Below are 25,109 nucleotides of genomic sequence, written 5' to 3' on the forward strand. Positions count from 1 at the left end.
TAAACCATTCCTGCCCCATCTGACTAGCTTTTTTTGTCTTCCTTGAACAGTTATGTCTGTGACTCACCTGACGAAGAAACAAAACAGAGGCTGGATGGACAGACCCCAGTCAGTAACAGATGTGTAAATCCCAGCTGACTGTTCTGGACTTCAAGAATTAACATGTAGGTTGTGGTACCTGAAGCACCCCTCAAGTCAAATAACCCAAAGTGGTATCACAAAATATATATTTATTGTCAAGCAGTATTAGAGAATAATGATAACTTTGTAATGATGAAACAAGCAAAACACATTACTACATACAATGCAGTTAAGATGATTAGAAGCATAATAGAATAGTGGCTAGCAAATTTCTTAGTAAAATTAAAGTTCTATTCCTCTCAATGGACAAAGCAGTCATAATTAAGATCTTATAGTTACCTATCTGGCAGGCATGATTGGCAGAGCTTAGGTAATGGTGTTTGGTAGGCTTCTCATTCTCCCAGGATCTCTCTGGTCAACCTTGGCAAAGTCTTATTACTTACAATATTCTACCTAGCAATAGCTGTAGTTCCTTTATCTTAAGCACACATCTCTGCACCTTGACTTTTTGGGCTCAGGCATACCTCCTACTCATGACCTCAGGAAGGTCTCTCCACAATACAGCCAGGCTTATAGCTAACTTCACACGCATCCTTGCGAAGGCCCTTCTCCTCAAGAGGCAATGAGCTTTTTCTTTCCAAGAACTAACCAAACCACCCGTGACAAACTTTTTTGCCCCAGTTCCAAGAACACAATTTTGCAGTTAAAGCTAGCTTATAGTATACACAGCTAAGCACTCTATACTTACAGTTAGCATACACAGATTATTATGAATAGCACTCCAATGAAATATAATGAATCCTTAGCAGCAATACACATTACAGTCATACTTTGTGACAGGACCTCTTCTCAGTCTTCATCGGTCACATGTCAAATGGTGGGGTCACTTGGAGGAGGCCTTCAAAGACAATCCTAGAGCACAATTCTAAAGGGCTGCTGTGCTCCGATACTGAACCTATGTCCTGCCAGGCAGGGTAGGAGGAACTAGAGAGGTGAAAACACCTCAAATTCCTCCTGTCAGCTGTTTTTAGCTGGGTGGGCCTCTAAGCCCATACAGCTTGCTGGCTTATGTGGGATCATGGGTGGGAATGGAGAGGCTTGTGGATTCTGTGGACCTACATTTTCTCTGTTCCCTCCCCACCCACTGCCATAGCCCCTTCCTACCCTCCCTGACCCTCTTCCTAGATTGCAACAGTGACCTTGGAAGAGAAGCCACTGCAGAATTTGCCATGGCAACTACGAGGGCTGGAGGTAGGGAATCCCCATTCAGATTTCTTCTTCCAAAGTTGTAGCAATGTCTACAGCCTCAGGAGGGGAAATCCAACATAACCTATGGTTTCCTGGGACACTCTCCCAGGGACCAACCATAGGATCGCTCTCTTAGGGCACAATCCTATCCAATCTGAACTCAGAGGCTGCTGAGTATCTAGTGCAGGGCAGGAGGAGAGTGACGGCTCTGTAATCCAGCCGCCCCACATTTCTCCTAGATGGGTGATTTTGCCTATCTAGCAGCAGCCCCTCAAGGGGTGGGGGAGGAAGCTGGAGCAGTCATAGGAAATGGTGTAAGGCAGCTGCCCCTGTCTCCTCCCCTCCCTGCCCCCAGGACCACCCCCTTTTCCATGTCTCTGCACTCCATTTTCTGGGGACAGAGAGGTAGCCAGTGCCATTCTCTCCGTGCTGGCTACAAGGGGGCAAGGGAGAGGGTGGGGAGCATGGTTTCCTGGCTCCCAGATCAGAGCCTGTTCTCCAACCTTGTAGCCAGGAAACTGAACAGTCTTATGGCCCCCCAGAAGCTGTCTAGGGGCCATAGGATTGTTCTCTTAGTGTATGGAACATCGTATATGGAATGGGGGAACATTGTGTGGGGTGGGGGAAGAAAGAAAGGAATATACTACTGTTTACTATCAGTCATGCAGATATGTGTCTCATGAGACCCCAAAAGTACAAGTAGGCATAATCAGTGATATTTTAGGCTGGAGACAGGTAATAGATTTTATGAGAGTTAAAAGAGATTTGAGAGAGACTTTTCTTCTCAATCAGGGATCATGCAGTGATTGGGATAACATCACAATTCTGTGTAACCAATCAGATTTGGCTATGTGACTATGTTAGAGAGGGCATGTGAAGGCAATTATTAAAAGTGAGAAAAACAGAGAGTAATGTCAATGAACAGGAAAATATTTTCAGAAGGAATTCAATAAATCATGAAAAAGAAAATAAAAAGTGGGGAGTGTTTTTTGAAGTTTTGAAGAAACTTGTACATAATTCTGCCTTATCCCTAGGATTAATTTATATTACTATTTCTGCTTCTCTTGCCTCCCAAATACTGGTTTGATCTGAAACTCCTCCCCTACCCTATGAGCTGGCTTTAAGAATCCTGATAGCTTGGAGGTGTGTTTGCCTCCTTCTCATATTCATGAGCCCTGCTGCTTTATTTATTGCATCCTACTTTCATACGTTTCCCTCTTATGGTTCATCTCTCTTGGTGCCCTGATTTGTAGTCTATTTTTTCTAGTTCATCTCTCCGTGGATTTCCTATCAAAGCTGCTATGAAAATGACTTGGGGAAGAAAACCCTTAGGATATAGAATTGCTCAGCTAAAACTATTCATTGCTTACACCAACTACATGAATATATGACAAATCCAGAAAAAATAAGAACCGAACAGGTTTTTTTTTTTTTCTGTGTTGAAATTTGACTTCTTTTTCAGAAGGTTGTTTTGGAATAATATGTGGGTCTCTTCTTCCAGAAAAATAACAGTGCCATGCTACCTTCTTTGGATTTCAAAATTCATGTAAGTTAGGTGGGTGGGAAAAAAGCAGTTTACTCCATTCTTGGTGAAACCATGATGAAAATCCTACCTTTTTCATGCTACTGTTTCTCTGCTGGAAAGCAGAACTGGAATACTAGAGAAACCATGCTTTACCAATGACAAATTAATGTCTTAGAGGCTAACAGAGCAGTCCTATGGTCTGCTATCCCAGGGACCACAGAATATGTTGGATTTGTCCTCCTCGAGTTGTAGACACTCCTATGACCTTGGGAGGGGGAATCCAACACTGGGCCTTTCCTCCTTCCCCAGCTCCAGTCCCTTGCAGCTCCTGCAGAAAGTACTACAAGGTCACAACAGCAACCTCAAAGACCTTGAGGAGGGCAAAAATAGGGCAGAATGGTGGGCAGGGAGAGGAGAGGCTAGGAACTGGTGAGTCAGCTAGATGGGTTCAGAAGCCCATCTAGCTGAATTTGTGTTTTTTTAGGGGAATGGGATGTGAAATCACCTCCATTGTTCCTCCTGCCCTGCCTGCTTCTTGCCATCTCAGAGATAGGGATGGATGGACTCACCTCCATCCGCACCACTGGGGGCTTCCTGAGCCACTGCCATCCATCTGCTCCTGTTTGGCTCCGTGGATGAGCCACCGGCCACCACATGGTCTGTGGGCACCTGTAATGTTGTGTAAATGGCCCCTTTCCAGCCACTATTTATGTAACATTACATTCATGGAAAATCCTGAGCCACCATTTTTTTTTTTTTTTTTTGCAAAATAGCAGCTCACTGAGGAGTTGGGCAACTGCTGACCACTCGCAGACTGCATGGCAGCTTGGTGAATGGGGTCCAGGAGGCTGACCAAGGGGAGCATGCCAGACTCCACCCCCCTCTCGAACCCCCGCGACATCCTTACTCAGACTCCTCTGTTAAGGGGAGTACAATCCTGATAGACAAGCCCCTGGTTAAATTATTACCTCTGTCACAAACTCATTATTTGGTGTTAGGCAAGCCACTCTTAGCCTCAGATCACCATTGGCGTTGTAGGTCTGGAGGCTGGATTTGGCCCGCTAGAGCTCCAGCAGGTGGTTGGTGCTGCGTGTGCTGTTTTCAACCTAATGGACAATATCCAAGGGTACTCCTACACTGAGTAGACTCACTGAAGTGACTGGGCCTGGTTTACATAAGACTACCATTGGATATGGCCCAATCAGGAACTGGCCATGAAGTCACGACATTTTCATGAGTCCAGTCACAAATAGTGGCTTGGAGGCCTATAGGGTTGCAGATTCAGAGGTATCACTGGTTGCAAGATCAACCAGTCCTATCTGAGAGGGAGGAGCCTATGAACTCCTGTGAAGATACGAAGATGAAGCAATGGGAGACTCAGACCCCAAAGCCAGCAGTTTTGACCATCTGAATGCACTCTCTGAATCCATTATGTGCAGGGACAGGCGAATCTGTCAAGCTCAATTTCACTCAGCTTCTCATATTTCCATGGCTAACTTGATTCTGTCCCATTTCCGCATCATGTTGTGGTTGATTTTCTGTCTGCACAGGAATGTTTTTGTGCACATTCTCCAAAATATTAGGGATGGCGGAGAAATCAGCTGTGGACCCCAATGAGGCCGGATTCAAAGGAATATGGCCTCCAGAGTCTGCAGTGGAGCGGCACCACTCACCTCCACCTCCCTCCGGAATCCTACGGAGCCGGCCTCTCTCTGCAGCGATTCCACAGAGCCGCAGGCTGGCCCCGTATCACTGGCCTGGCGAATGGATACAGCCGCAAGTGGCATAGTAGATGCCACTTGCGGCCATAAAGCCCCTTAGTTTAATCTAAGTGTAGCCATTTACGGCTGCATTTAGGTTAAACTAAGGGGCTTTATGGCTGCAAGAGGCATCCGCTACGCCATCTGCGGCTGTATCCATTCGCCAGGCCAGCGATACGGGGCCAGCTGCCGGCCTGCGGCTCTGCGGAATCCCCGTGGAGAGGAGCTGGCTCACAAGGATTCTGGGGGGAGGAACGGATTGCCTCCCCCCGTGGGCGGATTCCACATGGACCGGCAGGTAGGGAATCCACCCATCCCTACAAAATATATACATTATTTATAAAGGAACATCAGTTGTTGACTCCTGCTCCAGTGGTGCTGGTACTGCTCCAGTGGTGCTGGTCCAGTGGAGCTGGTCACGAGGGAAGGGGCCATATGTCCATGTGATAGAGCACATGCTTGGCATGCAGAAGGTCCCAGATTCAATCCCCAGCTTCTCCAAGTACAGCAAGGAAATAATCCTGCCTGAAACCCTGGAGAGCCGCTTCCAGTCAGTGTTGACAATTCTGGGCTAGATGGACCCAGGGTCTGACTCAGTGTCAGGCAGCTTCCTAGGTTCCTGTGTTCCTGTTTTTGAGCATGTGATTCTTGCTATTTCTGTGTATTTTATAAATATTGTAAGCCACTTTGAGGACTCTAGTCAAAAAGTGAGATGGAACGCAAATAAATAAATAAATAAGTGTGCACATTTTTTTCCAAATGTGCATATTTTTGTGCACCCTTTCCCAAAAGTAGGCATTTTTGCAAGTGATTTTTCCATCGAATAAATGGTTTTTGTGCACATTTCCCCAAATATGCACAATTTTTTTTGTGCACAGTTTCAAATGTGAGCATCTTTTGTGCACACTTTTTGAAATATATGCATTTTTTGAATGCAGCAAACTGCCTTGCAAACTTTGGAAAAGTATGGGATTTCTATATCTATACCAGTTCCAGTTTAGGTTGGGGAAGTGCAAATGTTAGTAAACTGAATTGCACTGAAATGTGAACTGAACAGATTTCTTATCCATCCCTAATGATGAGTTGCATGCCAGAGGGAATGCATGTTGGGCATACCTCACTGGTACAGTACAGAAGGCCCCTATTTATTTATTTATTTATTTATTTATATTTCTATACCACCCAATAGTTGAAGCTCTCTGGGCAGTTCACAAAAATTAAAACCAAAAAGCACCAGATAAAACAATATAAAATATAAAAGCATTAAAACCACAATATAACAATACAAGCAGAATAAAACCGAGCAGCAATGCAGAGATTTAAAATACAGATTTAAAACACCAAGGCTAAAAGACTAAATTTCTATCCCCAGTACCTCCAATTAAAACAATTTCATTTCGCAGGGCAGGGAAAGGCCTCTGCCTGACACCCTGGAGAACTACCACCAGCCAGAGTAAATGATTTGGGCTAGATGGATTGAGTTCAAGACACTTTTATATGTCTAACGCTCCAACTCCTCTGGGAACTTTCAGTGAATGGGAGCGCATATCTTCAGAGTTCTTATCCACTTAACCATTCTCATTTCATTTTTATCTTTGTATCATATGTAGTCACTGAATGCTTCACTTGGGAAAGAGATATTTTTTCTCTCACAACTATCAATACATCATTCTTTTATTATGAGAACTTGGACTGAGTACTAAGGAAAATAATGCACGCTTATATAACAGCACTTAGAGGAAGAATGCAATCCTTAAACACACCCAGGAAAGTAAGTCAGCATACTGACATAAGTGAGACTTACTTCCAAGCAAAAATGCTTAGGATCAGGCTATGAGAGACCTGAGACAACATTTTTCAATAAAGCATTACTTACAGCTGGGAGGGAAAGAAAGAAATGGATAGCAATAACAGAGCAGATGGATAGTTCTAATTAGGGCTGTGCATGGACCCCCTGATCCACTTCAGATGCCAGTTCAGATCATCTGAAGTGCCCCTGATCTGCCTTGGACCAATTCGGACCCCCTCCAATCTGACTCGGATCCAAATCCGAAGCGAGATTGAGATATCCGGATCGCGCGGTTTTGGCGTTTTCCTATTGACTTGCATGGGAAAACACAAACGGTCATAACCTTTCCAGGTTTTAGGATACAGGTGTGACAGTTGGGGACCTTTCCACCCCCCTGGAGAGGAGGCCACCTGCAAAATTTCAGACACTTTGGCCCCGTGTTTGTTTGTTTTTGCTAGGCAGAGTTATAATCTCAGGTTTTCCAAAGAAACTCTCCAAGCCAAGAGCAGCCTGTAACTTCTCCCTGATTCCACACATGCATGTGACACCCTGGTCTCTCCCAGCCCCCCTCAAGTGCATTACACCCCCCAAAGCCCAGGCAGTTTGGCCCACTGGCTTGTGTGCTAGGCACTGGTGAAATTTGAGTTTTTCCAGGAAAACTCCCAAAGCAAAGAGGCGTAACTTCTCCCTTTTTCCACAGACGTGTGTGACACCTGGGTCTCTTCCAGCACCCCTCGAGTGCAACACACCCACCAGAGTTCAGACACTTTGGCCTACCAGCTTGTGTGCTAGGTGCAGGTGAAATTTGAGTTTTTCCAGGAAAACTCCCAAAGCCAAGAGCTGTAACTTCTCCATGATTCCACACACTCACATGACACCTTGGCCTTTCCCAGCCCCCCTTGAGGGGGCGTTGCACCCTCCAAAGCCCAGGCAGTTTGGCCCATGGGCTTGTGTGCTAGGCACAGGTGAAATTTGACTTTTTACAGGAAAACTCCCAAAGCCAAGAGCTGTAACTTCTCCATGTTTCCACGGATGTGCATGACACTTGGTTCCCTCCCAGCACCCCTCGAGGGCATCCCACTTGCCAAATTTCAGGCACTTTGGGCCACTGGCTTGTGTGCAAGGCACAGGTAAAATTGGTAAAAAAAACAGGTAAAAAATGATTTTTTCGCCCAGGAAAATTCCCAAAGCAAAGAGCTGTAACTTCTCCCCACCTCTGCCCCTGCCAACACCCTGAAGATGCCTCATATTGCGCTGAATTGCTTTGCCACACAGTGGACTGTTATTGGAATAAGAAGGTAATTAATATAATAGATGCTATGTGTCTCATGCTTTTTCCACACTGCCTTGAAATTTGGATTTGTAGTGTTGGTGGAACTACAACCTAGCACACACACACACACACACACACACATGGACACAGACACACAAAAGCTAAAGAAAAGCAGAACTACCTAAGCAAATGACGGGTGTCTTTAATTTATTGTTTTATATTTCATGTTCTTTTATAGAAGGCAGGATAACTTCAAGAAATACAGAGCGATAGCATAGACAATTAGATAACAACCAAATCAAACCCTTAAAAAAAACTCTTTAATTTCTGTTCTGGGAGGATCCACACAGAGAAGACACAGACGGTTCACTTCAGCACAGTGGGCAGGGGGACAAACGCTACACACATAGGATGCTATAATATGCCTTTCTTTAAGAATTTAGAAAGAAAGAAAAACCTAAATGCTTGAATATGACTTAAAAAGTGTGTGTGTGTTGGGGGAGGAACATGTCCAGAAGCCAATGTTTGCATTTAAAAAATTGAAATAAGACTGGGTTTGTAAAAATCTAAAAGAGACAGAGTTGACTGACAAAAATGACAAGGAAATAGAACAGAGAAAGCAGAAGTAAGGGTCAACGTTACACAATGAATGCAGCCTATTTCAGAGTCAAGATAAACAAACAAGTTTATTGGGCTTCATAACAAGGTGGTTTGGTCCACAGCCCTAGTTCTAGTTCCTCCCATCTCAAGGAGATTGGCATGGATAGACAGAAAGAATATTCCCCTAGCCCAGTCTTCCAGATGATTTTAACTTCAATTCCCACCAGCCCCAGCCAGCATGCCTAATGGTTAGGAATGCTGGGAGTTGTAGTCCTAAATATTTGGAGGGTACCAGACTGGGGAAGTCTTCCCTAGCCCCACAAAACTCTAGTCTGATGGATTGTAACTTGGAACCCATTTTCCTTGCAGGGAGAAAGATGCAGGTGTGACGCAAGCAGCTTCTTCATAAATCTTGGGATGTATGAAAGTCACTTACCATTTCGCAGATCTGCTTCGCGGTGGTGGGGAGGCGCTCCGTCCCTCCCCCCGGAATCCTCGACGGGGGGGAGCGCTCCGTTCCTCCCCCCCAGAATCCTCGACTGGCCAGCTGTGCTCCACGGCGGCTCCGCAGAGCAGCCAGCCAGGCCCAGGCCAGAGCCGTCTGCAGCCAGATTTCCGGCCGCGGAGGGCTCTGGGTAAAAAACAACAACCGTGTATGCAAATGGCGGCGGCTACGGCAGCCGTCATTTGCGTTCCTTATTTTTGGCCGTCTTAGTCTATGTAAATATTTACGTAGACTATTACGGCGAAAATAAAGGGGAACGCAAATAGTGCCCGCTACGCTATTTGCGTTCCAATTTATTTTGGCCGTAATAGTCTACGTAAATATTTACGTAGACTAAGACAGCCAAAAATAAGGAACGCAAATGGCGGCGGCCATAGCAGCCGCCATTTGCGTACTTTTTTTTTTTTAGCCTGCCGTGATAGGCTACATAAATACTTACGTAACCTATCACAGCCTCTGCAGGGACACAAAAGGCATCCCTGCGTTAGCCGTGATAGGCTACGTATGTATTTATGTAGCCTATCACGGCATGAAAGAGGAAGTGAATGGTGGCTGCAGGGCAGCCGCCATTGGCAAGTCAGTGCCAACGGGAGCAGGTAAGTGCTCCATTTCACACTATTTTTGTGGGGTGGGGGCTTTGTGCGCCCGACTTTCGTGGGTTGGGGGAGGAGGGGGCTTCGTTCCACAATGGATTTCGGGGGGCCGAATGCACTTGCATTCGGCCTCACCGAGATCCATCGCAGAATTCTCTGACATCCGTACATAAACCTAAAAATAAGATAGTTATTCACAAACCTCCTGAGCTACTCCAGCCTTGTGAGTATTCTGCAATCCCACATCACTATTGAGAAGGACCTCCTGGGCACCTCCCCACTCTCACCCTATTGGTGGCATCTTTCATGTCCACACTAGGGATGTCAGAGAAATCTGCTTGAGGGTGGAAGTCAATGGGTTTGCCTAGGTTTGGCCTCCAAGACTGTTTTGGTTCCTGCTGCAGTGCCCAACTTGATCTGCAGCAAGTCAGGCCAGTTTGCAGATGTTCTGAGAATTTTGCACATTTGGGGGAAGATTCTGCAATTTTTGCGAATTCCTGAGCAATTTGCACAAATTATGGCCAAATGTGCACAATTTGTGCAAATTTTGCTGGAATTGGCATACATTTGGCCATAATTTGCACAAATTGGCCATAATTTGCACAAATTGCTCAAAAATTTGTCTGGGGAACAGCTCACAGCTTGTCTTGAAGGTGCAAAGTGAGTTGTACATGCTGCAGAACTCTGTTGAGCCAAAAAAGAACTGGATTTTCCAGCAATGGCCATCCCTAGTCCACACTGGTCTTCCTGCTAAAGTTTTGACAAAAAAGAAACAATCAGAAACAGTTGAATTGAACCAAGGAACACCCCCCCCCCCCAGTAGAAGGAATAAAAAAATAGTAAAAACAAACAGATGTTTAGCTTGAGCTTTTGGATGCTTCAAACCAGCTTGCCAAATTTGACTTTGAGGGATGCTTCAGCACTAATGGGTGAATCCAGTCTAGTGTTCAGAGGGTTCCAGTCAATGGAAGTGGGTTTGTGGAGATGGACTCCTGCATCTAGTGCAGTCCACAAGGGAGTGGAAGGGAAGAAGGATGTGATGGGGGGCTGGACTTGGACTACCCCAGGTCTGTAGCCATTAATTCTACTGATGAATTTTAAATCAATAATATGTATCAACTTGCCAAAAAAATTAATTTCATACACAGGTAACACAAAAGATGGAAGCTAAATCATCTGCTTGTAAAATTGTAAAAGAAAAGCTAATTTACCTAACACAAGTAGGAATATCTATATCTAGCAACACAAACCCATGTACGTTTACTTTGGAAGTAAGTCCCACTGAGTTCAATGAAGCTTACCCCCAAGTAAGTGTGCATAATCTTATAATCATCCCCGGGAATTTATTTAGAGATGATCAAGAGTTTCTGCTCTTGCTTGAGCTCTGTGCGTCCTTATTTTCTGACATCCCACTGTTTTATTTAGCCCATTCTGGTTCCCTCATTTATTTTCTTATGTATTCTTTGACTTTCTGATCCCCTGCCTTGGATTTCATTTTATCACTTCTTATCCCAAAAGATTTTAAAAGGGGGGGGGGCAGGGGAATACAAACATAGCTCTGAGAAAATAGCTTGGGGAGAAGATCCCTGGGGTGAAGCCTTCATGATGTGAAGCAGCCGCCGCTTAAATATAACAATGAATTGGACATAGGGATGGTGCAGCTATAGTTAAGGGCAGCAGTATTTTTGTTTGTTTGTCTGATTATTTGTCTGAATGATAATTCTAATTTTTACAAGCTTATCTAAATAGGAAAATGCCAGGGAAAATGCTTCAGTCTTAAGTTAATTAAAGCTGTAATTTCACTTGAGAATCCAGAACTGTTGACTGGTCTTTCTGGCCAGATTTCAACAAACTTCGCACAATATAATCGAGTCCTGGGGTATTACAGCAGCTCACATTATCAGAAAGATTATGGATGACAGCTGGGCTGGTTGATGATAGCTGAAGAAAAACAAGTCTTGCTAGCTGGAGAGATTATTATTGAAGGCCTCCCAGTGGGTTAGATGGTAAAAAAACAAAAATCAAATATAGACTATGCCTTTAGCTATTGGAGCTGAAATTCAGATGATCTTGAAATATACATATGCAACCTGATGGTTTCATTTCATTAGTTCTTTCTTTCCTTCCACTTCTGAATACTGATACCAAAGGAAATATGTTTATACACTAGGGCTATGTAATCATTAGAGTATTTGTGGATTTATAGTTTGTTTCTTGCTGAAATAATATAACATACTACCATTGACCAAGGATGTAATGTAAGGTGGCCACTTTTGCATTGCCAGAAAGGATTAAATGCATCACCAAAAATGAGGAGGCATATTTGCATACAATTTGCATAGGTGAATTTATATGTATACATGCATATTTCAAAATAATTGTTATAATTTAAATAGAAATACTGTATGGCCTGGTTCTCATGATTGCTATAGCATGCTTTATTTAAGCCCCAGTGATTTGCTGCATGTGCTGATGTCTATTGTGTATATTCAAGCCATGGCGGGAGGTCACTGCAGTGTATCGTGATGTGCAAACCTGGCACAGGGTGGGTTGTTGCCTTGGTTAACAAACCACTCACAACCAAAAAACAGCCCATGGTTTGTGGGTGGTTTGTTAAACATAGCAATAACCCACCCTCTCCATGTTCACATGTCATGATAAGCACAATAAGCCCCTGGAGACTGCTCAATGCAGCTTGAATTACAATGGCTGCCGACATACATCACAACCCACTGTGGACTTTGGTGATCACATGAACCAGCTCTACATCTCACCGCAATGGTTAAGACCGCCACCAGGTGACCCATGAGTTTGCTCAGTCTGCATTTCATGTGTTACTTATTGGTGGGCAATTTAAAGGCCTTGCTCTCTTTTTCCTTATGGTTCTTTATCAATAAACCAGACATAGACAGGACAGCCCTTCAAACAGAGGCTCTGACACTCCTTCAAATAGAGGGCTGTAAAACAGGACACATAGCCATCCTAATGAAATGTGTCATGATCCATCTTATATGTGGATTCATTACTGATGTTTTAAAAAATCGCTAACAGCCTGATTGAATCATAGAATCATAGAATAGTAGGGTTGGAAGGGGCGTATAAGACCACCGAATCCAGCCCCCAATCATGTACATGATTGTATGTACATACTATAAGTACGTTATGCTCTGATGTGTGTACTTCAGCTGTTTTGGTGCCAGCAGTGATTTCTGCAGCAGGAACTCAAAAGTAGCACACCGTACTCTGCCTTACCTGACAAAACATGTCGTTCTGCTTCTTTACTTGTAAGTGAGGGTTGGGAACCTTTTTTGCCCTGAAGGCCATATTGCCTCCTGGAAACCCCTTGGAGACCACATGCCAAAGACGGACGGGCAGGGCCAAAGTCCAAAGTGCACAAAGGTATAGCCATCCTCTCTCACAAATACTCATGTTGCAGGAAACAGCTGAGGGTGGCAGAAAGGTTGCCAAACAGTAGGGCTATGCAGCCTCCCTTTCTCAACTTCTCAGGTATTTCCCAGTGCACTGAGCATGGGGGCTGGGGCGTCAGGAAGGTGAGAGTTAAACCACCCCTTTCCCACAATGTTGTTCCCCCACTTCAAGAACCATTGCTTTAAGGTACTCAAGTGCATCACCAAAAATGAGGCCACATATTTGCATAAAATTTACATAGGCTAATTAATATGTATGCATGCACATTTATAAATGATTACCATAATTTAAATAGTAATCCAATACATCTCACCATTTCCCACCAGGAAAGTCGAGGGGTGAGTGGAGCCTTTGAGAACTGCCACCTTCTTGGAGCACCTTGAGGTTGTTTGAAGGGCCCAACTGAGACGGCTTCATTTGCCCCTCACCTTCCCCATTGGTTTGCCACATGGTTTCCTCTTGTAATGTTAGCGTATAGGCTGAGAGACAGCATCTGGCTCATCTTTCTATGTTTGTTAGGAAAATTTAAATCATGCTGAACAGGCATTTGATCCTAGGTCCTAATTTCACACCCTGACCACCATGTCACACTGACTCTCAATATAGTGATGGTGCCTGTGGGATACAGGCAGGTTGCTCCAGTACATGACTACATTCTTATCTCACCTTGCTGAGGGTGACATATATGGTTCTCCCCTGTTATTTTATTCTCAGAATGAGTCTGTGAGGTAGATTTGGCTGAGATATAGCAACTAGGGCTGTGCTGAAAATTTCACATTTTTTTCAACCATTCTCATTTGATTTGATAGAAAAGAAATTGCTTTCCAAAATAAATTCTAAGGGGGAGAAATTTTGGAGAAATTCCCATGGGTTGGGTTTGGGGTTCTTACCTTACTTGTGAGGTGGCTGAGGAGCATGCATGAGTGTCCTGTCTGTCATTGTACAGTAATCTCTGTGGCAGCCTGTAGCCTCGTTGGCTTCCCATCCCACACTTCAGTTAAAGCCATCATGAGGGAAATGTCATGAGGCAATTCCTCCTATGGGGCTTTTTCAGTTCAGAAAGTGCAGGTGGTCCAGAAGGCTCCAGAGCAATGAGAAGAGGTGCAATAGAGAGAGAAAACATGCATAGCACTCTTGGCCACCTCACAGTGATTAGGTAAGCTCAAAAATATTGCCAAAAGAAATTAAAAATTCTGCCTCAAAGGACTGGAAGCCTCAACACAGTTGATACTGTTGCCACTTGCAGGAGCAGTGCAATAAACCAAAAGCCCTTAGGAAGAAAGAAAGCACCTGTGCTACAGCCCCTGCCAATAGTGCCAATAGCCCCAATATGCCAATAAATGTGCCAATAGCCCCATCTGTGAGAAACTGTTGGAAGAGAAAAATTCGCCCTAGGAGAAATTTGGTGAAATTGTTTCCCCAATTTCTCTGCCCACAGATAGGCTGGGGAATTTTGAGAGGCCATTTGTGCACAGTTCTAATAGCAAGAGACACAAGATCACCCAGTAAGCTTCATGACTGGGTGGTGATTTGAACTTTGGTGTCTCCAGTTCTTGTCTGAGAGAACTGGAGCTCCAGGGGTGAGGGGCCTCAGACCCTGGGGCCAAATCCAGTCCTGGTTCCCCTGGTACCCTCCTTTTCTCCTACCACCAATAGTTTGGTGCTTTCCCAGCTTTGGTGCCATTTTCTCTACAAACTTAAAATGCCTCTCCTAAGGCTTACGTACTGACAACAGGAGCTTTAAGCTACAATATATGGTGTGTGTGTTTTGTATTTTTGGCCCTGCCCTTTTTGCCATTGTCCCCGTCCCCTTTGCCCCACCCACCACTGGAATGCGGCCTTCTCCGAAATTGAATTTGGCCCCACCCCAGCACCACACAATTCTGGCCCTGTACCTGGCCAGCAGAAGCAGAGCAGGTGGTTAACCAGAGCAGAATGCCCTGGACCTGAGACAGCCCCTGGAGGGATCTGCTACATCAAATGAAGGGCCAGGATTGAATTAGGGATGTAGCTGAGGTAGTCTGGCACATCAGAGGACGAGCTAAGATGGAACCTAATGGCTTATGGGAATACCTGAGTAGAATTTAAAGGGCAATGGGTGAAGCCCTGGCAGAATCTGTGGTGTATTGACTTTTCAGAATTATTCCTTGACAGAACACAGTTCAGTATTTTACTGGCCAGCCCAGTAAAATAAATTCAGAGCAGGGAACAACTGGTGCAAGAGCATAGATGGTGCTAGGACATTTTTGCTTACATTCATGAGCTGCTTACAGATGAAGGGTTGGGCCAATAGGTAAGACACTATGAGACAGAGGGAATTGGAATTAATGTAACTGGGGAAAATATGAAACAGCATATGGACCAATCCATGTCCATATCATTTTGCCTATGATATGTAATGAACTAAGCTGGAACTACTAAAGACTACATTCAACCGTATACATCCCTGGCTTTGATTAGGCTGTGCAGGGTGTCCGTTACATGGGAATGTGATTCTTAATATTATATTTGGTGGCAATTAGCCAGGCTGGAATCAAGGTCCAATTCTATTTGCATGGTAATGAAGCATTCTTTGAATGAAATCAAAACACTAATGAGATTTTATTCACAACACCTGATGGTTGACATTAATCAGAAAATGTGGAAAAGATGTTCATTTGTTTACATCAATATTCCTGTGCGTCCTAGGCCAAGAAAGCCGTTAGTTTGGAAGATGAACTACCAAAGGTGACATGCCCTTTAGGCATCGAGTTCTTTTCTACTAAAATTAATCAGACCTGGAAAAGGAAAAATAATAATAAAAGCAAGGCATTCAGCTATTACATTCTTCATACAGACAGGGTAGATTTTTTAAAAAAATATACCCAAGTTGCCTGGAATTAATGTTCTGAAACCTTTCATGTTTGGTGGCTCTCCATATCTGGCTACTCTAGAAGTCTGGATATTGTGCTGTAGGGATGGGAGAAGGAGAGATGTTCAAGCTCACTGAGATTCGCTTTTTTCCACTTCAGTGTTCAGTTCACCTCATTCTCATTCCCAAACATCAGCATCTCCCCCCCCCCCCGAACAGGAAAAGTGAGTATTTGGAACAGGGAAAATGCACATTTTCTAAAGTATGCACCAAATGTGCACATCCTGCCCCCACCTGCTGGGAAAAAATGTGCATTTTAAAGTGTGCGTTTTTTTAAAAAAGGATGCATTTTGCGAATGCGACCACAAGCTTGAGAATATGTGAGCTTTTCCTGAAAAATGCATTTGTCTTCAGGGTTGTGAGTGGGGCATGCTTGAGTGTACGGTGAACTGAAACAAATTTCTTCTATGTCCCTATTCTGCTGGTGTACCATTCTGCTGTCCATCAGTGTCTTTGCATGAGATGATGGAGTCGGTCTCGGACTTGATATTGAAGACCTGTATGATTGTTCTGGGGGGATCTCACTATCCATGCCAAAGCTGCCAGATCCAGGGAGGCTCAGGACTTCATGGCTGCCATGAGAACCATGGGGCTGTCCTAACAGGATGGACATGAGATTATATAAATTATATAGTTATATAAATTATTATTATTATTATCTATTAAATAATTTATATAACTATATAATTTATATAATCTTCAACATGTTTTACATACATTCTCTTGTGTTCCTTACAAATAGGTAGCTCAGGATGAGTAAGCCTGCCTTTTTAAAGGCCCATTTTGTGAGTTCATCTGAGGTAAGATTTGAACAGGAAGCTTCCAGATACATAGCTCAGGCTTTTAGCCACTACATTACTCCCACCTGGATGCATGTGTCTAAGATACACATAGCTTTGACTAGTCAGAAGCCTTACTGAAAATGAGATCTCTCTTCCTTTTCTGATCCTTCCTGAAGTCGCTGGAGGGCATGAGCGATGCTCATTGACTCATGGCCCGATCTCTGCTTTCTGGCATATGTGCTCCAAAAGCCTGTTGTCCTTGAGGCATAAGCCAGGCTGTTGCGAAAACCACACTAGAGGGTCTGATGACTTAATCCCTTTCCTTCAGCCTGTCATACGAAGAATATAATAATCATTTTAATGCTGAATCATATGCAAGACATGACACTGATGTACACCATGGTAAAAGTGACATCAAGTTGCCTCCTTATGCCGATTAAGTGCAGCAGCGTTAATATATCTCGGATGTGCTCCTTTGCCTTATTGGATCAGCGAGAGCATTGCCACTGGGTGCCATGACACCTTTAACAATTCCATGGCAGTGCAGGCTGACCCAGACTGCAAGTGAACAATGTGACTTGGGGCAAGGAGAGCATTTTCATGCCACTCTCTTATCATGTCATTCTTGAAGCCGCTACGACTGCAGCCGACCCAACTTGCTTCTGAGTCAGCCTGAAGGTGATGTGGCCATGGAGATGCCACCTTTAGTCTGATATAGAAATGACCTTGGTCAGCTGTAGCTGTTAGAGGTGTATAGAACTGGTGTGTGTGTGTGTGTGTGTGTGTGTGTGTGTGTGATGGACTTACTAACATTTCCCTCCCTCCATTCACAACGGTTTTCAAAGTTGGATCTCCAGCTGCAACACTATCTTTAAAGACATCTGGCAGCACTATCAAACATAACATGTAATCCTATGCATGTTTACTCAGAGCTCCATTGAGTTTAATGGGCCATACTCCCAGGAAAGTGAGGCAAGGATTTCAGCCTTAGATTTACCTGTTTACTTCTGAGTAAACATGCATAGGATTGCACTCTTAAGTGGGTTCTCTCTCTCTCTCTCTCTCTGTACACACACACACGCACCCCTCTATAACTATGCTTGACATGGGTTATTTAAAGTAATTTATTTAAAGTAGTATCCCAAGAGAATCTTCAGTTCAGACCTCTTTGCAGGTGGACAGTAACTAGCATTTTCATGTCTAATAGTTAGTAACATGCTCCAGCTCCACAACTGATTTTTCCCTTATTTTCTATTTCTTCTTTATTTTTTTCCCTCATTTTCTTTTGATAATTTATTTTTTCTGTTTCAACACTTTTTATTACCAAGTTGTTCCTCAGCTTTTCACATATTTATCACACCTCATACCTCTTTTAGACTGCATTTAAGTTGCTACTTGAGCTTGTGTTGAATCTATGGATTTTAAGATAAATCCACCTTATTGGATTTTTAACTATATTGAATGCATCAAACTGATTTATTCAAGCTTGCTTTGTTTGATGTCAGGTAAGTTATTATATTTGATTTTTTTTTAAAAAAAAACAACTTAGCACAGGGATATCAGTGAGGAGTTTAAAGGAAAATCCTTTGTAGGGGAAAACTCATCTCCCTTTCATTAGTCAATTTATGACAAGTAAACTAGTCTAACATTTAATTTGTTTTGATGATTGAGACAAAATGATTTTTTTTTAAATGATTTCATTGGCTGGTATTTCCACAAGAAATGCATACAAATCATCAGAAGTTTCACAAATAGTTGATAGATTTGGAATATATACCTGCATATTATATTGACTAAAGACTGCTTCATATATTCCTGTTCATCATTAGTTCACAGAAGCATCACAAAATGGTTTATATGTCTGAATGTGCCTTTCACGAATTAGCCACCAGAGACAGAACATTCCACATCTTTTGTGATTTACACTCAAATGTAACACTTTTCAAGTAAGATTGTTCTCTTATTGAATATCACAAGGGGTGAGCAAGCAGGAATCAAGACATGACAAATCAAGCCATTAGTCTCATGAGATTATTTGTTGTTTCTATTGATATTTTTATGTACCTGTTTTTTTATGTCTTGATAGTTTTTTAGTATTTTTCTTTTAGTTCTATTTGTTATTTTGTATTTTTCTTTTAATTTTATTTTATATATCTTATTTGGTGGAAAGGCAGCATACACTGGATCCAGATTTAGTCCCGCGTAGAGTACACCCATTTAAATGAATGGGACTTCAGTTCATCATGACTAATTTGTGACATTGATTTCAATGGGTCTAGTCTAAGTAGGACCAAGTCTGGATCCAATCCATGATTTTCTCCCAGTTCAAATAGTTCCTTCAGAGGACGGCTTTTCAGCAAGGGAAGAAAGGGTTTGTTTACTCCTCCATGCCTGCTGTGATGCCAATAATGATCACCCCTCCAGCTGATGCAATTTGAAATTTTTAAAATCTGCAATCCTTTTTACCAGGTATGGGGAACATCCAGCCCATGGGCCAAATTTGGCCAGCTATGTTGGCTTATCTGGCCCATGTGGCCTCAGTAAGGCCCCTCCCTGAAAAATGACATCTCAGAGGGGAGAGAGAGCAGGTGAGCAGCCAGTCCATCAAATTCCCCCTGTGGGAAAGCCCAGGCGGCACAAAGCAAGCTCCACAGATGAGGCCCTGGCTGAAGGAACCCCAGCTGGCACTTTGGCCAGAGATCCGATGATGTCAGGAGGGTAGGGATCATCCCCGGATGTTATAGAGTCTGTGGCAGGGTTGAGCGGGGCATTATGGGCCCTGCACTAAAACTAGATAGACACACCTCCTATATACACATGCATAGACATGCACAGTACTGCACTATCAGTGCACTACACTAGCTAAGTGAAAATCTTAGGTTTTTATTTCATGATTTACTTGCAATGATTCCTTAGCTGTTTTGTTCATCTTGCCACAACATTGTTTGATTTCATCCTCTGGAGCCATTTTTAATCTGCAAGGTGCACAAGAGAGGCTACATGAAGAAATGGAGTGCTTTCCGTTATATTTCTGCTTGAAATGCAGGCACCACCAAAGGGAGTCTCAAAGAAGAACCCAAATGTTCCTATTGCACTGAATTTGCCAAACAATTTGCTCTGTCTTGTCAAGCGAGCTGCCCTGAAGTAAACATTAGTGGTTCTTTTCTTCCTTTCCCTTTAAAATGAAAAAAGAAAAAAAAAAGTACGGCTTGCCTGTATTCTCAGGGAAGAAAAATAACTTTCCCTACCCCAACATAAGCCTCCTTGATAATGCCCAAATGTGAAACTTCATGAGTTCTGTGTTCCTGATTCTATTTTTTGATAACTAAGAAATTGCAATGGTTGCGGTGCAGTTTCTATGTGAAAGAATGCTACAGCTTTGATTTGGGCCTGCACTTTTATCTGCAACTTTAATCAGTATACAGTGCAACGTTTTCTCTGACATTTGTAGCAGCATTCCTGAGATTGATGTTGCCGCCCATTATTATACAGGAGAACATTTGATACTAAAGGTTCCCAGAGCTCCCATCAGCTTTCTATAGTATGTCTGCTCTCTTGACATTTAATGTCCCCAAAGCTTGATATGGTCTGATAACTTCAACATGCCATGTGCTTTGGGAAAGGGGCGGTGGGGGAAGAAAGAGCTGAGGTATCTCTGCTTTTCTGTTGAGATTGTCACTATCGACATTCACAGTGCTTAATTTTGTCGCTGCTTTATTCAATTAAAAATGAAATGCCATATGCTGGTAGAGTAGATCTGTCTGTGAAAAACCAGATTAGAAGAATATTCTTAGATGTGTTTGGCTACGGATATTGAAGAAATCCTCAACAAATTCCAATGAGTTTTCTAGAAATCTGACCTGTGGCAGCAGGCCGCCATTTTCTTAGTTGTGTGGATTCTGTGCACTTGCAGATTGTTTTTTGGAGGGGGGGGGCAAAAATTGTTTTTTTGGTAGTGCTGTGCCAAAAATTTCAATTCTTCCATTTCTGGCATTTCATAGGGGGTGAGGGTGAAACAAAAACTCTGGTGGAAGAGGCTGGGAGAGGCGAGAATTTTGGAGAATTTTCTCCTTGGGGAGTGGGACAGGGTTTCCACATACCTTTCTGAGGGGTCTTCCTTCCATTTTTTAAAAACTTCTTAAAAAAACAACAACCCTGCATTTGCAGGACCCCATGACTCTTCTCCAGCCAGGAGTTCTTCCTGAATGCCTATTGGAGAGGGCAAGGTCACATGGTCTCATGGGAGTAGGGATGTTGGAGAATTCTGCCACGGACTCCAGTGATGCCAGATTCTTTAGAATCCGGGCCCCCGGAGTCTGTGGCAGAACAGGGCAATCCCCCCGCCACCCCACAGAATCCCCCCGGGACGGATCCTACCTGGCAGTGGTGGCAGCTGTGGTGGTGGTAGCGGCAGCGGCCCTGGCAGCGGCGGCTCCAGATGGTCTTCTGGCCACTGCCGGGCTGCAGCCGCAAATGGCAGCCGCTATGCTGGCCTCCATTTGCGTCCCTGTCAAGCCATGATAGGCTACGTAAATATATACATAGCCTATGACGGCTAACGCAGGGACGCAAATGGCATAGCGTCCACCATTTGTGTCCCTGCGGTAGCCGTGATAGGCTATGTATATATTTACATAGCCTATCACGGCAAAAGGCAGGGATGCAAATGGCATAGCAGCCGCCATTTGTGTTCCTGCCTTTTGCTGTGATAGGCTATATAAATATATACATAGCCTATCATGGCTATGGCAGGGACGCAAATGGCAGCTGCTATGGTGCCCGCCATTTGTGGCCACAGCCCAGCAGCGGATGGAGGTCCAGCTGCGGGTGGCCCCGGCCGGCGGTTCCACAGAGTTGCCGTGGAGCAGAGCCGGCCAAGGAGGATTCTGGGGGGGGGACACAGAATGCCTCTCCCCCCACTGCAGATGGCCCCAGCGGAACAAGGTAAGTGTTTTGTACACCCCTACCTGGGAGTTCAGAAAGACCTTCTAGGCTGGAGAAGAATCCCTGCAAGTGCACAGAGTGGTTTGTTTGTTTTTTAAAATAAAAAATAGAAATAAGACCCCCTCAACAACTGCCTACACTTTTAAAAGTATGTGGAAACCCTGTCCCCCTCTCCAAAGAGAAAATTCTCCAAAATTCTCCCCCTCCCTGCAAAAGAGGCGGAAAAAACAATGCCTCTTTCGCAGGGAAAGAAAAAGTTCCCAAAAATAGGGGGTAGGATTCGGCACAGCCCTATTTGGGGGGGGGGATTTTAACAAGCGCATATTAGTGCATTTGCAAACAGGAATGAAATTGTCTTACAAAAATCCGATTCCTTCAAGTAACAGAGGATGGAATGAAAGATGCTTGACACAAAATGCAGACAGAATGGATTTAACAAAATACATCCCTAGTTTGGAGTGCAATTCTCATCATTCCCAGCCAGACAGAATTGGCCATGGAAAGCCTAGGCAATAGAAGGTAAAGGGGAGACATGATCATGATCTTATTTTTATTAATTAATCAATATATATATATAGACCACCTTTTGAACATAAGATCCTGAAAGTGCTGTCCAAAACAAATAGTAAAGCCATGTAAACAATAACAAAGAATATCTGAAGGGCTCTCACATATAAGATGGAGCAGACTTGTTTCCTGTCTTTCCAAAAGGCAGGACTGGAAGTAATGGCTGGAAATGGCAGGGAATCAGGTTTCACTAGGGATGGCGGAGAATTCTGCCATGGATTTCAGTGAGGCCGAATGCACTGGCATTCGGCCCCCCGAAACCCATGGTGGAATGGCCTCCCACACCCTGCCCCCCCCCACGGAATCCCTCCCAGGACGAAGCTTACCTGGGGTGGATGTTCCGGTGGCGGCAGCTCCAGTGGTGGTTCCGGCGGCGGCAGCTGGTCTCTCGGGCGGCTCTGTGGACTCAAATGGTGGCCGCTGTAGTGGCCGCCATTTGCATCTGGCCAGGCTGCCGTGATAGGCTACGTAAGTATTTACGTAGCCTATCACGGCAAAGGCAGCCACGCAAATGGCGGCCACCACACCATTTGCGTAGCTGCCTTTGCTGTGATAGGCTACGTAAATACTTACATAGCCTATCACGGCAAGTTAAAAAAAACAACAACACACCAGCGTACGCAAATGGTGGTGGCTACGGTGGCCGCCATTTGCGTTCCCTTTTTTTCGCTGTTTTAGCCTGCGTTCCCTTTTTTTCGCTGTTTAGCCTGCTCCGCACCTCCCTCTGAAATCCTAATCTGGCCGCTGGAGATTCCGCGGAGCTGCCGGCTGGGGCCACCCGCAGCTGGACATCCAGCCACTGGGCAGCCTTCCGGAAAAAAAAAACAGCATACGCAAATGGCAGTGGCTACGGCGGCTGCCATTTGCATTCTGTTTTGTTCACTGTCTTAGCCTACGTAAATATTTACATAAGCTATTACGGCAAAAAAAAGGGGAACGCAAATACCGTAGTGGGCGCTATTTGCATTCCTTTTCCCCCCCGCTGTAATAGCTTACGTAAATATTTACGTAGGCTAAGACAGTGAACAAAACAGAATGCAAATGGCAGCCGCCGTAGCCACTGCCATTTGCGTATGCTGTTTTTTTTTTCCGGAAGGCTGCCCAGTGGCTGGATGTCCAGCTGCGGGTGGCCCCAGCCGGCAGCTCCGCGGAATCTCCAGCGGCCAGATTAGGATTTCAGAGGGAGGTGCGGAGCACCTCCCCCCCACCGTGAATCACCCCGTCGAAAAGGTAAGTGACTTTCATACATCCCTAGGTTTCACCTCAACAGTAGGAGAATATTCCAAACAATGAGAGCTATTCAACAGTGGAATGGACTGCCTTGACTGGTGGTGGACTCTCCTTCACTGGAGGTATTTAAGCTAGGGATGTCAGAGAATTCCGAAAAGATCTCGGTAGGGATGTCAGAGAATTCCACCACAGATCTCAGGGAGGCTGAATGCCAGCGCATTTGGCCCCCCGAAATCGGTGGCGGAATGGTCTGCCTCCCCGCCCCCCTGGGACAAGACTTACCTGGGGCGGATCTTCCTGGCAGCGGTGACTCCAGCGGCCGGTCTTCCGACCGGCTGCTGCCGCCGCCATTTCCAGTTTAAAACAAACAAACAAAAAGAGACGTGATAGGCTACGTAAAGATTTATGTAACCTATCACGGCTAGGTTTAAAAAAAACACGTGATAGGCTACGTAAATGTTTATGTAGCCTATCACACAGCTGACTTAAAAAAAAACTACGCGCATACGCAAATGCGCCTACACGCCTACGCTATTTGCGTTCCCCTTATTTTCGCCGTCTTAGTCTACGTAAATCTTGACGTAGACTAAGTCATGCCAAACTAAGGAATGCAAATGGCGGTGGCTGTGGCCGCCGCCATTTGCGTATGCGTGTTGTTGTTGTTGTTTTTAAAGTCAGCCATGATAGGCTACGTAAACATTTACGTAGCCTATCACAGCTGACTGCAGGGATGCAAACGGCAGCGGGTACGGCCACCGCCATTTGCGTCCCTGCTAGCCAGCAGCCGGATGTACGGCTGCTGGCGGAGCTGGCCGGCGGCTCTGCAGAATCCCTGCGGAGCACAGCTGGCTAACCAGGATTCCAGGGGGGGAGGAACGGAGCGCCTCCCCCCCCCCATCCAGGATTCCGGGGGAAAGGACGGAGCGCCTCCCCCCACCACCATCAACATAATCCGCAAAAGTTAAGTGACTTTCGTACACCCCTAGATCTTGATGAGGCCAAATGCCAGTGCATTCGGCTCCCTGAAATCTGTGGCGGAATGAAGCCCCCTGCCCCCCCACCCCACAAAAGGCATGCGAAACGGAGCACTTACCTGCTGCCATTCGCACTGCTTTGAGAATGGCGTCTGCGTCTGAGGCCGCCATTCACTTCTTCATTATAGCCGTGATAGGCTACGTAAATACTTATGTAGCCTATCACGGCTAATGCAGGGACGCCATTTGCATCCCTGCGGGGGCCGTGATAGGCTACGTAAGTATTTACATAGCCTATCATGGCAAAAAACAAACAAAACAGCGAACGCAAATGGCGGCAGCTACGGCGGCCACCATTTGTGTTCCTTTTTTTTTTTTTTTTGCTGTAATAGCCTACGTAAATATTTACGTAGGCTCAAATGGCAAAAAAGTAGCCTATCACGGCAAAATACAGGGACACAAATGGCTGTGACTACATCCCTGTATTTTTGTGTATTGTGTCCCTGCAGGCTGCCCAGCGGCTGGATGTCCGGCTGTGGGCGGCCCCGGCCGGCGGCTCTGTGGAATCTCTGCGGAGCGGAGCTGACCGGAGAGAATTTCGGGGGGAGGGACGGAGTGCCTCCCCCCCACTGCAAATGTCAGCCTTCAAAAAGGTAAGTGACTTTCATACATCCCTAATTTAAACTGAGGCTGGGTGGGGGCATCTGTCAGGGACGCTGCACTTGCAAGAGTCCGGTACTGAGCATGGGGTTAGATTGGATGATCTCCAAGTTCATCCATGAGATTGGCATGTGGTGAGTTTTAATTGATCCTGGATTCATTTTATGGTTTGGCTGATTGTTTAAAGTTGTGTTTATATATATATCTGTGTATACTGTCTGTTGTATGTTTTTTATGT

Source organism: Heloderma suspectum, chromosome 1 (assembly GCF_057233095.1).
Source record: "Heloderma suspectum isolate Gila_16-S chromosome 1, 16-S_ref, whole genome shotgun sequence".
NCBI classification, from domain to species: Eukaryota; Metazoa; Chordata; class Lepidosauria; order Squamata; family Helodermatidae; genus Heloderma; species Heloderma suspectum.